This window comes from Conger conger, chromosome 8, assembly GCF_963514075.1.
Source record: "Conger conger chromosome 8, fConCon1.1, whole genome shotgun sequence".
Classification (NCBI taxonomy): domain Eukaryota; kingdom Metazoa; phylum Chordata; class Actinopteri; order Anguilliformes; family Congridae; genus Conger; species Conger conger.
In genome coordinates this window covers 40,195,775-40,213,577 of record NC_083767.1, presented here as the reverse complement: position 1 = coordinate 40,213,577, position 17,803 = coordinate 40,195,775, and the positions used below count along the sequence as shown (strand labels likewise).

The 17,803-nt window shown below is 50.5% G+C and overlaps 1 protein-coding gene across 4 annotated transcripts in view; it reads right to left on the bottom strand.

Moving 5' to 3' along the window:
* The window catches only part of syt1a (synaptotagmin Ia), a 252,729-nt gene that overhangs the window by 107,035 nt on the left and 127,891 nt on the right, over positions 1–17,803 (bottom strand). Inside the window, exon 1 of one of the 4 annotated variants that reach the window (XM_061252642.1) lies at positions 5,851–6,163. The exons of the other annotated variants lie outside the window; for them this stretch is intronic. The gene's annotated coding sequence lies outside the window, so the exon portion shown is untranslated. Of the gene's footprint in view, positions 1–5,850; positions 6,164–17,803 lie in introns of those variants that run through there. 4 annotated transcript variants of the gene reach the window in all.

Here is a 17,803-nt window from a genome sequence, read left to right as displayed (position 1 = left end):
TATTTGACCCAGGTCTGCCGGAGCGAATCACAGACTCTGATATGATCGCAGTGCACAGTACAGTGTAATCTTTTGGCCAAACATCATGCTAGCAGGATTACATCATGTTTGGCTGGCCTCTTACCACAGTTTACTGGAGAGCCCTTATCCCAGCAATAGTGCCTAAATCCTTATAATAGAGAGGCCCCTGGTACCCAACAAATCAATACACACTCAGTGAGCACTTTATTAGGTAGACCTGTACACCTGCTTGTTAATGCAAATATTGAATCGGCTAATCATGTGGCAGCAACTAAATGCCTAAAAGCATGCAGATGTGGTCAAGAGGTTCAGCTGTTTTTCAGACCAAATGTCAGAAAGTGACTTTGACCATGGAAAGATTATTGATGCCAGACAGGGTGGTTTGAGTATCTCAAAAACTGCTGATCTCCTGGGTCTCTTTTCAGAGAAAAGGAGTACGTTTAACACGCTTTGTTCCAGATGCCCTTTCTATTTGAATACAGGCTAGGCTGGTATAAAATACCTTAACAGCACTGCGATCGTTTTTTTTTTTTGTCCTTACTTGCAGGTCCATTTAAAGTCAAAGATCACAGAGCCTATACCTTAACTGTAATACTTAATCAGAGAAACGCCTGATCTGGGATCAGCCCCGATGCAAACCTCAGAGAGCAGCAGCAGATGGACGCTGATCCCGCCGGCACAGCCAATGACAGTGGCCGGGGTGTGGCAGTCACTGGGGCCGGAGTGAGAGAGAAACGATATCTCACTAATGACACCTGCGGAAGGGGTCAGGGGAAGGGAAGGTGCTAAAAATGACCTCTCCGGCAGGGGCAGTCTGGCACTTTCCAAAAGAACCCATCACCTTCAGTCCCGGTGAGCAGACAGGCCCAACCTGACCAGAGCAGGGCTGAAATGTGACCGGGCCTGATGGGAGCTGTCCGGGGTGCTGAAGGTCTCCGGCTGTCTCTGAGGGTGCCGCCCGGGGGGCGGGGGGGGGGGGGCGCTGAAAGGGTTGGGACGGACCGACGGGGGGGGCACGGACAGCCAATCAAAAGAGCCGCGCTCTCTCCGTTGCCCCGTTCGCTCCGAGCTGTCGGCAGGGCCAGTCACCGGAGAGGTAAACACAATCAAACACAATCAAGCAAAGCGTTCGCATTCCGTACGCTTTCCGCACACCTTCTGCGGACGGCGGCGCCAAGAGAACCTCGATACGCGGGTACGTTAACGTCAAACGAAACTGAGCAATTGAGCCCAACGAGAGGACCGAAAGGTGGGGCTGTGCGCTTTTTGAGAGCATTTCATAGGTTCCAATACACCAGGCGAGCACAGAGAAAAAAGGTAGGAAAGCATGTGAACCCAAAACAAATAGGTATTTGACCCGGGCCTGCTTCCTGTTCAGCAGAACAGCAGACCGTGTGTCAATGAAGTGGCTGATGGCGGCGCTCATGAAATATTCACGCCCCGGGACGCCCTGTCCCCTCAGCCCTGGGGAAAGGACAGCTGGGTGTAAACACAGCGGCAGTGACAGTCTGTTTGCCTCTCCGGGCTGGATGGCTGCACCTCTGGGCTGGTAGGAAACGCGCGGTACGCTCCCCGCTGTTCCCGAGCCAGGGACGGACGCGCTCCCTCCCCGGGCTGTGTGGAACGGGCCTGGGTGTTATTACGGACGCACTCCCTCCCCGGGCTGTGTGGAACGGGGCCTGGGTATTATTACGGACGCGCTCCCTCCACTGGCTGTGTGGAACGGGCCTGTGTGTTATTACGGACGCACTCCCTCCCCGGGCTGTGTGGAACGGGCCTGGGTGTTATCACGGACGCACTCCCTCCCCTGGCTGTGTGGAACGGGCCTGTGTGTTATCACGGACGCACTCCCTCCCCGGGCTGTGTGGAACGGGCCTGGGTGTTATCACGGACGCGCTCCCTCCCCTGGCTGTGTGGAACGGGCCTGGGTGTCATCACAGACGCGCTCCCTCCCCTGGCTGTGTGGAACGGGCCTGTGTGTTATCACGGACGCACTCCCTCCCCGGGCTGTGTGGAACGGGCCTGTGTGTTATTACGGACGCGCTCCCTCCCCGGGCTGTGTGGAATGGGCCTGGGTGTTTCACGGACCACCTCCGACACGGAGAGGCGCGGGCGCTCTTTCAGAAGGAGGGCGCAGAGCGCGGGGGCGATGGGCAGAGCGTGGAAGTGCCCAGACTAAAGAGGGGGAATTTGTCCTTCAGGAAACATTTCTGAAGAAAGGGAAGGTAATTCATTAATTTACGCAGAAACGACCGACCACCACATATTGCTCTCAAGGCTTGGCGCTCTCTCTCTCTGTCTCTCTCTCTCCACCTCTCCCTCTCTCTCTCTCCCTCTCTCTCTCTCTGGAGGACGGGTCGATCAAACCGAGAAGGTTGATGAGGCTTGCACTATTCTATTCTTCCCTTTGTGTCCCTAAATGAAGAGACCTCCATTGTATGAATATGACCTGCTCTCCCGAGGTCATTTTCTGCACTTTTGTTCCTTTATTTCTAGTCTGGTAATGCAAAGGAACCTGTACAAAGGAGTGGAAGAAGGCGGAGAAGTCTGAGTCCATCTGGGAGAACGTACGCGCGGGGGGGACAGGGGGATGGGGACAGGGGGATAGGGGATGGGCGTGGGGGTGAAGGCTGAAGACGTTCTTCCTCTTAACCTCCTTTCTTGTTTTACGGGGTTAAGGCTCTCCGGCCCCGGCTAAGAACATCCCAGAGTGCACTGTGATTTGATTACCCTGCGGCTAAGTCACGGCTAATCAACTGAGCTGATGGCGCTCCGCTTCCCCCCCGCCGTTACCGGCGGAAACCGTCACTCAGAGGAGTGGGCGGTGGCCAGGAGCAGGGTGAAGTGGACCATGAGTTTAAGTTTATTTTAAAAAAGGACAGTGCACATTAATAAAGATAATGTAAACTGAGTGAGATTCAGTCAATAGGGCTCATTTTCATCTGGAGCAGGTTGAAAACCATAAAAGAGAGTATTGTAAGTCATTACATGATGCGTACATAGACAGATCCACAAACTGTAGCGCTCCAGTCCTGTATTCCTGGCAGCGCTAATCCACAGTAACGCTAACCGCGCGGTACTAACCTCCCTCCCCACAGCAATAGGGCCAGAACAGTACCCTCTATTGGCTGTTTACGTGTCTCCTTCCACATCCACCCAGGCCTCAGAGTCACATACTGAACAGGCAGGGCACAGAGTCACACACTGAACAGGCAGGGCACAGAGTCACACACTGAACAGGCAGGGCACAGAGTCACACACTGAACAGGCAGGGCACAGAGTCACACACTGAACAGGCAGGGCACAGAGTCACACACTGAACAGGCAGGGCACAGAGTCACACACTGAACAGGCAGGGCACAGAGTCACACACTGAACAGGCAGGGCACAGAGTCACACACTGAGCAGGCAGGGCACAGAGTCACACACTGAACAGGCAGGGCACAGAGTCACATCCTGAACAGGCAGGGCACAGAGTCACACACTGAACAGGCAGGGCACAGAGTCACACACTGAACAGGCAGGGCACAGAGTCACACACTGAACAGGCAGGGCACAGAGTCACACACTGAACAGGCAAGGCACAGAGTCACACACTGAACAGGCAGGGCACAGAGTCACACACTGAACAGGCAGGGCACAGAGTCACACACTGAACAGGCAGGGCACAGAGTCACACACTGAACAGGCAGGGCACAGAGTCACACACTGAACAGGCAGGGCACAGAGTCACACACTGAACAGGCAGGGCACAGAGTCACACACTGAGCAGGCAGGGCACAGAGTCACACACTGAACAGGCAGGGCACAGAGTCACATCCTGAACAGGCAGGGCACAGAGTCACACACTGAACAGGCAGGGCACAGAGTCACACACTGAACAGGCAGGGCACAGAGTCACACACTGAACAGGCAGGGCACAGAGTCACATCCTGAACAGGCAGGGCACAGAGTCACACACTGAACAGGCAGGGCACAGAGTCACACACTGAACAGGCAGGGCACAGAGTCACACACTGAACAGGCAGGGCACAGAGTCACACACTGAACAGGCAAGGCACAGAGCAGGCAGGGCACTGAATAGGCAGGGTAAAAAGTGCTGCCAGGGCATGGAGGAATCAGCTCTGAATTTGAATGATCTCTGCAGGCAGCAGGGCCTCAGAACACTGTGTCTACAGCTTCCTGTAAGAGCCGCGGGAATGGCTCTTCACCTGAACCCAACGGGAGATCCCCCCCGCCCTCCCAATACCCCCCTCCCAATACCACCCCTCCTCCCAATACCCCCTCCCAATACCCCTCCCCTCTCCCAATTCCCTCTCCCCCCCCCTTCCAGTTCCCTCTTCCCACTGGACATAGCAAACTAAACGAGTCAGAAGCTTGCGTGCAGTGGCTGCCGCTCCAGGAACAAGGGAAGAGAATGGAAGAGAGAGAAAAATCTCTCCAGAGAGACAGCCCCCCGCCCCTGCCCCCCAACTCACCCATCCTGCCCCCCCCCCCCCCCCAACTAATCTGCAGAGTATCTGACAAGGCCACACTGCTCGTGTGCAAATATAGCACCAAGTGTCCCGGACACGCCAGATGAAATTCCGGCTGCCGGCGTTTTAATTTTCCGAAGAGCGGACCACTTTGGTTGATGTGAGCGGGAGCAGGGGCGGGGGGTGGAATCACACTTTTTTTCCCGAGGTCCTCAAAGTTGTTTTTCTGGCGTTGCCGGTGTCAGGGAGAGCGCACGGAAGCACGGACTGTGACAGGCGATTCAGCGTCCCCCCCGGGGGAACGCCAGAGCCAACAGCCCCGCCGCTCTGTGAAGCGTGCTCTTCCCACACACGCGCAGACACACGCGCAAACACACGCCGCATCCCCCACACACACGCAAACATGCACGCACACACACACACACACCATGAACAAACACACACACACACACACACACACACCATGAACAAACACAAACACACACACACAAACACAAACACACACAAACACACACGCACACACACATGCAAACATGCACGCACACACACACACACGCACACCATGAACAAACACACACACACACACACACACACACACAAACACGCACACACACACACACGCACACCATGAACACACACACACACACACACACACACCATGAACAAACACAAACACACACACACAAACACACACAAACACACACGCACACACACACGCAAACATGCACGCACACACACACACACGCACACCATGAACAAACACACACACACACATACACACACATGAACAAACACACACACAAACAAACACACACACACAAACACACACGCACACACACATGCACAAACATGAACAAACACACACACACACGCATACACACACATGAACAACCACACTGCTCTTCCCACACACACGCAAACACACGAACAAACACTCACGCACACACACAAGAACAAACACACGGCACTTCTCCCACACGCACGCAAACACACACGAACAAACACTCACGCACACACACAAGAACAAACACGGCACTTCTCCCACACACGCGCAAACACACACGAACACACACTTCTCCCACACACACGCGCACACACACACACACACACACACACAAACAACCACACGCCACTTCTCCCACACACACGCACACACACACAACGAAACGCACGCCGCCCCCACACAGAGAAAAACATCACTTTTCCACTGTAAGTCACACACCTCTCACTGCCATCCACAGACACTGACGGCACCTCCAGCTCAGAACCCTACAGCACTGAGCAGCGGTGTTAACCCCTGTGTTCTGTAAGGAGCTTTGGAGGAGCGTCTTTGTCATGAAATCAGCGCTCTTACCTGGCACCTGGCTAGCTGGGATTCAGGTCTTCACGGAGTGGCCGGGTCTGGAGCCTGACCTCGCGCCGGAACGTTCCCTTTTCCCGACCTCGGAGTGGCAGAGCAGCGTTCTCTTTTCCAGATCTAGGAGCGCTGGAATAACATTCCCTTTTCCTGAACTCAGAGCACCGGAACAACGTTCCCCTTTTCCTGACTTTGGAGCGTCGGAACGTTTCCTTACGCTGACTTCGGAGTGCCGGAACAACGTTCTCTTTTCCTGATTCGGAGCGCTGGAAAAACGTTCCCTTTCAGCTCAGGAGCGCTCGTGCTCAGCTCCGGCAAGCAGAGCTGGGTTTCTCTCTCTGAGACACGCTTACACTCCTCCGTCCCTCCCTCTCTCTCTCTCTCTCTCTCTCTCTCCCTCCTGCCGACTCCAGCTCCCCCCCTCCCGCTCCCTCACACACGCCTCCCTCCCTCCCTCCCTCTCTCCCTCTCTCTCTCGCACACTTCTCTCTCATCTCTGTCTCTCTCTCACAAGCACACACACACATTCTCTCTCTGTCACACATGCCTGTCTCTCCCACCCTCTCTCTCTCACCCACACACGCCCTCACTCCCTCTCCTACACACTCTTTAGCCTTCTCAGAAACAGGGACCTCCTGACTCTCTGAGAGGTACACTCACCTACCTCTCTCGTACACACTCACACTCTTTCTCCATTATACCCTCTCTCACAAACACACAGACACACACACACACAAACACACACACTCACACACAAACACGCACACGCATACACACACGCATACACACACTCACACACACACACAAACACATACACACAAACACAAACACATACACACAAACACACTCACACACAAACACATACACACACACACACAAACACACTCACACACAAATACATACACACACACTCACACACAAACACAAACACAGACACACACACTCACAAACACACACACATACACACCTACAGTTCCTCATTATCTGTCTACAAACACAAAAGTCACAGAACCACATTAACACCAACTTAAGAATAACCACTGCTGACAATATAGAAAAAATATTAGATGCAAAATAATGAATAAGACATTTTCTTTTTTGAAAAATGGTGGAGTTGTGTGGCTTGCTGGTCGCCAGTCTGTGGCAGATAAGCACTGGGCACTGGGTTGCCAGTACAGCAGAATGATTAGGAATTTATCCACAACCTACAGGACTGGGGATTCTGAGTTGTTTTCACATTTTGTGGCTCAGTGTAGCTCTTTTCAGCAATGTTTGCGACCTTTTTCTCTCTTGATTTTCCAGTTGTTTCTTTAACCTTGTCAAGCCCATTCTAATATATTTTTCTGAGGACAGTGGCGGTGTAGCGCGGCGTCTGGGTTAAGGGCCCTCGGTGACTGATACGTTATGGCATCGCCCGTGTTTAAGGTGACCTTTCCCGAGGCAGCCAGCGCAGGCCGGGGATTCCGTCTCGGAATCTGTTCCTGGCACCGCAACGGCATTTTGGTGGCATGTTTTTTAAATCTTTTAAGCATTTGGAAGATTTAATTAGCCAGGGCCATCGGGCCAGCTCTGCCATGTAGGTATTGTTATTTCTCTGCCCGTTTTCACGGACCTCTGGATGTAGTTATTACAGCCGCTTGTAAATTTTGGAAAAAATATCATTCCGCAAGCAGACCCCACAATTCACTGTCAAAAGGGGCAATTGGTTAAGTTGTGGTTTCCAACATTGTAATCCAAACTTTAATTAGTATTTCAGCGAGAATAGATTCTTTTTTTCCCCCTTTAAAGCATAAAAGCCCAACATGTTCCCTCGTTCTCCATAATTACTGAGGTTATTTTTGGAAAATCATTATTTTGGTCCTCGTGTTCATTGCCAGGGCCTGGGTCTGACAGCAGTTCTCCAGCAGTGCCAGCATCTGCTACAGCCATTGGCCTGAGGAGGACGGCACAACGCAGGCCTCAAGACGGAGTCGCAGGGCACAAATGAAAGGTTTTCACCGTGCAGTCTGCAGTCTGAGACCCCGACACAGGATTGGTGCAAAATCGATACGCACAGCAGATGTTGTTCAGCCTGGAGCCATCCTTCCATGCCCGGGGGTTTAGCGTCGAAGCAGATGCTGGATGTATTTCTCTACTGTGCTTCGTTGTAATTACATTGTATGCTATGAATTTAGCAGCATATAATCCATCCTCTGGCATGAATTGGAATCAAATGATGAAATGTATTGCAACAGTTACATATACGTATGGCTGTTTCTGCAAGGACAAGGTAAGAAGCCAGGCTGACTTTGAGAGGACGCTGTGCTCATAAAAATTCATCTTGTACATTACTGTTCACTGAGATGGATTAGCAGAGATTCGCCCTATGATTGCCCCCATCTTTAAACAATTGATTGGACGGTCTTCGATTGCAGATGTGACCACCATCTGAAATTAGGTGGGAAAATCTTGTTTAATTAAATACAGTTCTGCTGTATTTTCACTAGGGGAACTTCTCTCAGTAGTCTTGATTTTGATTTATATATCCTGGAAGGGCTATAGGCTTCAACATTGACAACAAAAATGTGAATTAAAATTAGCTACTTAGAGGAAGTACATTTGGTAAAACGTGGTGTGGGGTCAGCATTCCAGATGGATTATTGGAAATGTAGTCCACCATGTGGGAATTCCAGTCGTTCTTCCCGATAGCGTCTGGATTCCTTTCATGGCGGAAATCCTCCCTCCTTGCTCCCTCTCCCTTCCTCTCACACGCTTCCTTACCCTCATTTCCTCTTCCCTCCTTCCTCTCTCTCTCCTCTGCCCTCCTTCTCTCTATCTTTTCCTCCCCTGCCCACCCCCTCCTCCGGCACGCACGGTTTTTATATCCCTCTCCGTAATGCCGCTCACGTGCCGGTTTTCCAGTCAGCTATTCCGGCACATTCAAGGGCATTCCCAGAGTAAGTGTATGCTCATAATCCCTGGAGGAGCTAGCTCTCCGCTAGCCCGGGACACGCCTCTTCCCTAGGGGAGCTGGGTCTGGATGTACTGTTAGCGAAAGGAGCATTCTGAGAGACTACGCTCTATATATAGGCACAGGAGACATTTATCACATAAATAATTAACGTGCGCACTCCATAAATATCAGGGTCATATTACGCGCCACTCCTCATAGGAACGTGGGTCTGGAATCGTAACGTTTTTTCGCACTTTCCTAAAATAGCCCATTTTCTCTCTCATCTGAAGGGCAGTATAGATTCGCTCAGCCAATAGTGCTGCTGGCATTGATCTGTCCTGAAGGTTGGCTGGGTTAGCCCGCGTATCCAGACCCAGGGATCGGGTCGGGTCGAGTCAAAGCCGGGACGGGGCGGATTGACGTTTCCTGTGGGTTCATCGGCAGACGTTTCTCCGCTGTTCATCAGCGCTCGCCGAAGAGCGCTAACCACCGCTGAAATGCCTCAACGCGCTCACGCCAGCGACCACTACCCGACTGACCTCCCTCTGAAGAGCCGCTCCCGGTCCACGGGAGATGATTTACCGCCGTTTGTTCCCGAAAACCATCCCCTCTTCCCTCGTTCCCTCGTTCCCTCATCAGGGAGCGTTCAATCTGCCCCCGCTCTCCTGCCCCAACCCCACCCTTTCTCTCTGAATCTGTGAGCAGGCCCCCAAAGCAGGAGATCATAATCTCAGGTGGGCTACTGCTCTCATACTCAAAAGTAATTAATATGAATTACTTATGCAAATATACCCAAAGGATCATGTGCGGTAAATAGGAACTGAAATATACAGCCGTATACAGCGATTGGGAACTATAAAAAAAGAAAATAAATTACTGTATGTAATAACCTGTAATTATATATGCAGAATTGCCCTGATGTGAGAGGCTGGCAGAAAAAAATGAACAAATAAACCAGTAATTAGCCATCAATAAAAAAGGAAAACCATGGCAAAGCTTCTTTCTTTCTTCTTTCCCTGTACAGTAAGGTTACACCTTCCGGTTTTTGAAACTGCACCTGGAGGACTGTGCCGGGAGAGGTGCAGAGAGTGTATTTATAGAGCCCACCTCAGCATGCAATAGGAACATGGCTCCATGCCTGCTCATATGTCATCCCGCTAAAGCCTTCCAGCAAAGCTCAAACCAAATATGAGCGAGCGACGACCACAGCGTCTGCGTAATGGAGCGCTGTGTGGCACGTAGCAGACAAAAGGCAAACAAGTGGTCCTGATTAATGATTAAGTCCCCACAAGACTCCGGTCCTCACGAGTGCAGTGGCTTTCCTGGCACCGAGTCTGTCCTCACTCAGATCTCTGTCACACGCCGCAGAAAGTGTCATTACGGAAGTGTCTTCTAGAACAATGAGCTCACGGCTCTGAGCCAGCGCTAGTGTGTGTGTGTGTGCGTGTGTGTTTGTGGTGTGTGGTGAGTGGTGTGTGTGTGTGTGTGTGGTGTGTGGGAGTCTGTATATGCCTGTGTGTGCGTGGGTGTCTGTATATGCCTGTGTGTGTGTGTGTGTGTGTGTGTGTGTGTGTGTGTGGTGTAGCGTGTGTGTGGATTTGTGTATGTGTGTGTCTTTGTAGGTATGTGTAAGTGCATGTATGTGCGTGAGTGTGTGTGTGTGTATCCACGTATTGGTGTATGTGTGTGTGAGAGTGTGTATTTATGTGTGTGTGCGTGCGTATGTCTGTGGGTGTCCACATGTATGCGTGTGTGTGTGTGTGTGTGTGTGAGTGTGAGAGAGTGTGTATACGCGGTGTGTGCGTATGTGTTACTGTGGGGTTATTGACCAGCTCAGATTCTCACCCTGCGGTCCCAGACAGGAGAAACCTGGCAGACAAATCGAGCTTCACACCTGTGCTTTGGGGGCTTCTCCAAAATTCATTCCAAGAAGTGACAAATATCAGAAAGAACCACATGAGCTGTGCCCCCTAACAAACAACAGAATTTAAAGTGTGATTTAGACCACAAAGCAACGCTTCTGCAAATCACCCTAACCACACTGTCCATGGTAACGACCGCCCAAATGAGCCTCCCGCTTTAGGGACGTGGTATCAGATGACGGAACATAAAGAGGGAGAAATAATACTCTGGAGGAGGAAGTGAGACATGTTGTGGTAATCACATGTAATAAAAGAGGCCAACGGGTGAGGCTTTCACCTTTGGGATGGAGAGAGGTAAATTCTCTGTGTAAGAAAGCCTAACCCCACCCAAGGTTAGCTAATTAAGAGTTTCTTTCCTGAAACAAAAATGTCACATCAGAATGAATGGGCCTCACTTTATAGCCCTTCAAAGGCCGTTATGGAAGCGTGGAAATGTTAGACAATGTTTTCATTACTCGGAAGAGGAAAAAACAACCCGCTTGTGACAAAGTAATAAAGTTGGAGATTGGGTTGTTTACCACTCAGGTCAGAAACCGTATTGATGTGAAATAAAGAGAAAATGAAACGCTATGTTTAAATCCGTATGGCCATTGTCTGAATTTTACCCTCAGGTGGGCTTGATTGGCTGTGGTTCTTATTATTTCCCTTTTGACTGGTTTTTCTGTCTTTCCGGGGTTCAGCGTTCCTTCCCCTGGTTTTGCATACACTGCACATCCCGAATATCACCCTGTCTCTCTGTGGTCTACATCCCATCCCAATATCACCCTGTCTCTTTGTGGTCGACATCACACCCCGATATCACCCTGTCTCTTTGTGGTCTACATAACATCCCCAATATCACCTGTCTCTCTGTGGTCTACATCACATCCCAATATCACCCTGTCTCTCTGTGGTCTACATCACATCCCAAAATCACCCTGTCTCTTTGTGGTCTACATAACATCCTCAATATCACCCTGTCTCTCTGTGGTCTACATAACATCCCCAATATCACCCTGTCTCTTTGTGGTCTACATAACATCCCCAATATCACCCTGTCTCTTTGTGGTCTACATAACATCCCCAATATCACCCTGTCTCTCTGTGGTCTACATCACATCCCCAATATCACCCTGTCTCTCTGTGGTCTACATCACATCCCAATATCACCCTGTCTCTCTTTGGTCTACATCACATCCCCAATATCACCCTGTCTCTCTGTGGTCTACATAACATCCCCAATATCACCCTGTCTCTCTGTGGTCTACATCACATCCCAATATCACCCTGTCTCTCTGTGGTCTACATCACATCCCCAATATCACCCTGTCGCTCTGTGGTCTACGTCACATCCCCAATATCACCCTGTCTCTCTGTGGTCTACATCACATCCCAATATCACCCTGTCTCTCTGTGGTCTACATCACATCCCAATATCACCCTGTCTCTCTGTGGTCTACATCACATCCCAATATCACCCTGTCTCTCTGTGGTCTACATCACATCCCCAATATCACCCAGTCTCTTTCTGGTCTACATAACATCCCCAATATCACCCTGTCTCTCTGTGGTCTACACAACATCCCCAATATCACCCTGTCTCTCTGTGGTCTACATCCCATCCCAATATCACCCTGTCTCTCTGTGGTCTACATAACATCCCCAATATCACCCTGTCTCTCTGTGGTCTACATCCCATCCCAATATCACCCTGTCTCTCTGTGGTCTACATAACATCCCCAATATCACCCTGTCTCTCTGGGGTCTACATCACATCCCCAATATCACCCTGTCTCTCTGTGGTCTACATCACATCCCAATATCACCCTGTCTCTCTGTGGTCTACATCACATCCCCCCAATATCACCCTGTCTCTCTGTGGTCTACATCACATCCCAATATCACCCTGTCTCTCTTTGGTCTACATCACATCCCCAATATCACCCTGTCTCTTTGTGGTCTACATAACATCCCAATATCACCCTGTCTCTCTGTGGTCTACATCACATCCCCAATATCACCTAGTCTCTTTGTGGTCTACATAACATCCCCAATATCACCCTGTCTCTCTGTGGTCTACATCACATCCCCAATATCACCCTGTCTCTCTGTGGTCTACATCACATCCCAATATCACCCTGTCTCTCTGTGGTCTACATCACATCCCAATATCACCCTGTCTCTCTGTGGTCTACATCACATCCCCAATATCGCCCAGTCTCTTTGTGGTCTACATAACATCCCCAATATCACCCTGTCTCTTTGTGGTCTACATAACATCCCAATATCACCCTGTCTCTCTGTGGTCTACATCACATCCCCAATATCACCTAGTCTCTTTGTGGTCTACATAACATCCCCAATATCACCCTGTCTCTCTGTGGTCTACATAACATCCCCAATATCACCCTGTCTCTCTGTGGTCTACATCACATCCCAATATCACCCTGTCTCTCTGTGGTCTACATCACATCCCAATATCACCCTGTCTCTCTGTGGTCTACATCACATCCCCAATATCACCCAGTCTCTTTGTGGTCTACATAACATCCCCAATATCACCCTGTCTCTTTGTGGTCTACATCCCATCCCAATATCACCCTGTCCCTCTGTGGTCTACATAACATCCTGAATATCACCCTGTCTCTCTGTGGTCTACATCACATCCCAATATCACCCTGTCCCTCTGTGGTCTACATCACATCCCCAATATCACCCTGTCTCTTTGTGGTCTACATAACATCCCCAATATCACCCTGTCTCTCTGTGGTCTACATCACATCCCCAATATCACCCTGTCTCTTTGTGGTCTCCATAACATCCCCAATATCACCCTGTCTCTCTGTGGTCTACATCACATCCCAATATCACCCTGTCTCTCCGTGGTCTACATCATATCCCCAATATCACCCTGTCTCTCTTTGGTCTATATCACATCCCAATATCACCCTGTCTCTCTGTGGTCTACATCACATCCCCAATATCACCCAGTCTCTTTGTGGTCTACATAACATCCCCAATATCACCCTGTCTCTCTGTGGTCTACATAACATCCCCAATATCACCCTGTCTCTCTGTGGTCTACATCCCATCCCAATATCACCCTGTCTCTCTGTGGTCTACATAACATCCCCAATATCACCCTGTCTCTCTGTGGTCTACATCACATCCCCAATATCACCCTGTCTCTCTGTGGTCTACATCACATCCCCAATATCACCCTGTCTCTCTGTGGTCTACATAACATCCCCAATATCACCCTGTCTCTCTGTGGTCTACATCACATCCCAATATCACCCTGTCCCTCTGTGGTCTACATAACATCCTGAATATCACCCTGTCTCTCTGTGGTCTACATCACATCCCAATATCACCCTGTCTCTCTGTGGTCTACATCACATCCCCAATATCACCCTGTCTCTTTGTGGTCTACATAACATCCCCAATATCTCTCTCTGTGGTCTACATCCAGGAGAAACAGTGACACTAATTAAGACACCGAGAGAACAGAAGCTTGATTACCAACAACACAGGGGTAAATACCCATGCAAAGCTCCAACACACCCGAGAAAAGCCTTTTTATTGTTTTTTACATTTTGTAACACGGAACAAAAAAAAATGTTTCGCCAAAAAAGTAGGTCTCTTTCAGCGGTAAACAAACGTGAGAAAATGGCTGCCAGATCAGCCGAGTGATCAGAGACTCGATTCCTCAATCCATACCTTTCCTTTTCCGTTATCTGTCATCTCCACCCCGGGTATTGACAGGCTTTGTTCCGGTGGGTTTAACGTTGCTCGTGTCATGTCGGTCGGGGAAGAGAACACGCTTGACGAAATCGAGAGGGGAGTCACGAGCCAGGCAAACAAAAAATAAATAATCTTTGCGAATTCTCGTGCTCACTGTTGTCTGGGGATCGGAACGAGCCAGCTGGTTTCCTCTGAAAAAGAAATTAACAATGGCTGCCAATTCACAATTCACAGAAGAAGAAGTAAGACTCTTCGCCCGCCAGCCCACTGCCAGCTCTGGAAGTTGCCAGTGCGGAGGGTATTAGCAATTCTTTATGCAAATGCAGCCGCTGATGCCACAAGCAAAAGCAAGTCACACATATCCACGACTGTCATCCCAAAAGAAAATCGATACAATACATTCACACAAGGCCGATAGCCTTTATTGAATATCTGGCGGACACTGCGAAATGCAAAAATGTCCCGGTTCTACTGACTAAATGTGCTACAACGTTACGAAAAACGTTATTGCTAACTTCGTAGCAATATTCCCAGTTCATCTCATGTCATAATTATGAGATTTGATAGAAAATTCCCAGGCCAAAAAGCCCGTGCCCCTTCCCCACTGGAGGGGGCAGGAGGGCCGGCTGCTGGAGGCCCTCAGCAGGCACGCTGACCCAGAAGGGGCGCGGAAGCGGGCCCTGTTCGGCGCAGACCGGACGCGATGTGGCACGCAGAGCTCTGTTCGACGGGGCCAGCGGAACGGGCACGGCGGGAGAGGGAGCAATCATTCGCGAGGCCGCTGACAGCTGTTTAGACGGCCGCGAGCCGCTGACAGGCCTGCGGAAGCGGGGAGAACTTATTGTTCCCCTGAAGGACATCGGCGGACCACCGCGGCTCACTCCGCTGCTTAATCATCGAGTTCTCAGCTCCCTGCCCCTCCTGCCCATCTCACACGCTCTCGCAGAGGCGGCGGGGGCACGGCCCTGCTTAACGCGCACCCGACTCCCGCAAAAACAGCAGCGCGGCAAGTGTGTTCTGCCTGGGTGGATTCCTTTATAGTTTACAATACATTACAGGCATTTAGCGGACACTTTTATCCAAAGTGACTTACAGTTGATTAGACTAAGCAGGGGTCAATCCACTCTGGAACAATGTTGGGGTTAAGGGCACTGATCTTACTATGGCTACATTGGGGCTTGAACCACCAACCTTCCCAGTCCTGTCGAGCACCTTAGCCACTAGGCTATTGGCTACCCCCTATTTATTTATTTTAATTAAGCATTATGTTTTAATTATTTGTTTTTAGATTATTGTCTTACTTGGGGTTCTTCTGTTCTTTCGGTGGGAACTGAGCATTATGTCTCTCACTGCTCCTCACAGGTTTAAATAAAGCACTGGAAACACCTACCAGGCAGGAAGTGATATCAGACACCCCCGGAAGTGATGTCACGCCCCAGCGTGAGCCCAGAGTCCCGACCTGAACTGCGGAGAGACGGCAGGCCCAGGACAGGGCTGTTATTACCAGCCTGCCTCCGCACTGTATTTTCGTCTGTCTAACTTGTAGAAGCAACCAAAAAAAAAAAGTCAGACTGCTTTCCGGAAGGAAAAAAACCAAAAAAACTTTCCCAATTAGCGCTGGTGGTTTAATTACCCCTCTCTCCGAGAACGGCAGCAGGAAAACCGCCAGCGCTCCGGGGACGACCTATCCCACGTACACAAGCGCGGAGCTGATTTCAGACGGCTGATTGGCCGTTTCACAGTACCCAGGTGTTCCTTTCATTCCGAGCGCCGGCTCCCGTGCCCCGCTCTGGCGTGACCGAAAACGGCGGCGTGGAAAAAAAACCCCCTCGGGCGCCGGGGCCGTTTCCCGCCGCCTCGACTACCGGAGAGACACGTCAGCCGGCGACGTCTCCATCGGGAAGCGTTCGGTTTCGGGCGACAAACGGAAGGCGAATGGAGCCTGTTCCGGGCTGATTTATAAATTATCGCTGCGCCCGATAATTTGGTGCGCCCAATCGAGTACGGTCGCAGGCTTTAATTTTCCTGAAGAAGCGGCGTTTTTTGCCGCTTGGCTTGCCGCAGGAACGAGGGAGAGAGACAGAGAGAGAAAGAGAGGGAGAGAGAGAGAGAGAGAGGAAGATACAGAGACGGCGATGGATAAAAACAGTCTTCGGCTGTACGCAAGGCTCAATGAACACTTCAAGTACCCACCGCCTTCTCCTGTCAGGGAGCTGAACGCCTGTGTCTTTATCAGACCTGTTCCACCTCACTAATCTGAATAACCTCTCCGCCATCGCTGACTGATATAGCCAAGGTTCGCCAGCCCTTATAATTGTGCAGGGCTGGCATAATAGAGCTATGTATGGAATATTTATGGATTGTTTGCCACCTCCATATGGCGTATGATGACTCATAAGAGCATATGATGTTGAATGATGGTGTCTGTCTGAAGGGGCATATGGAGTCAGACGGGCATCACAGACAGACTTCAGGCCTCTCCGACTGTGGACTGTAGCGGCTGCATTGTTGATTACAGCTCTCTTGGTTTTGCTCATTTGCCTCAAAGCCACACATCTATCACTCGCCATGAGACCAGAGGGAAGGACTCATTTAGCATCTGGGTCCAGTTCTGCCGAACTGATGAAGAAGTTCTCTCTCTGTCCCTATAATTATGGCACCATAGTGTGTGAACTGCCATCGCCCGCTAGTCTATGAATTCCTCATGAACGACCTACACTGGCACACACGGGAAGATAGATTTACACACACGCACACACACACACAAGAATACAGGCTGACACACGCACAAACACACACATACACACACACATGCACACACAGGAAGACAGGCTGACACACACACACATACACACACACACACGCACACACACACGCACACACACACACACACACACACACACACACAAACAGTACGCAAGCACCTGACAGAGGTCAGATAGAGACCATAGTGACCCCAGACTCTAGATAGACCTCTAATGGAGGGGCTGGGGGCAGATGGGGGCAGATAGGGGCAGGGAGGGACGGGGGGGCAGAAACGGGCAGTAAGGGGCAGTAAAAGACAGGGAGGGGCAGGACGGTCAGCAGACATCTCTCGGAGCCCCACCACTGTGGATTTGGGCGCAGGATTAGGGAGGATTTAGAGAACAATCAGTGCCCTTTCTACAGAGTGACCCAGTAATTAAATTACCTGACAAACACAGACACTGTCCTCCCTGAACAGATGTCTGCAAGGTGACATCACAGATGTCTCACAGAGGATATTCAACTTTCCTTCTACGTGGAAGGACACCGTGATAGACAACGCTATTATAATCGCTATCTATAAGGCATAAAAACACTATCACATGCCATAAAACAAAGGCAGACAATT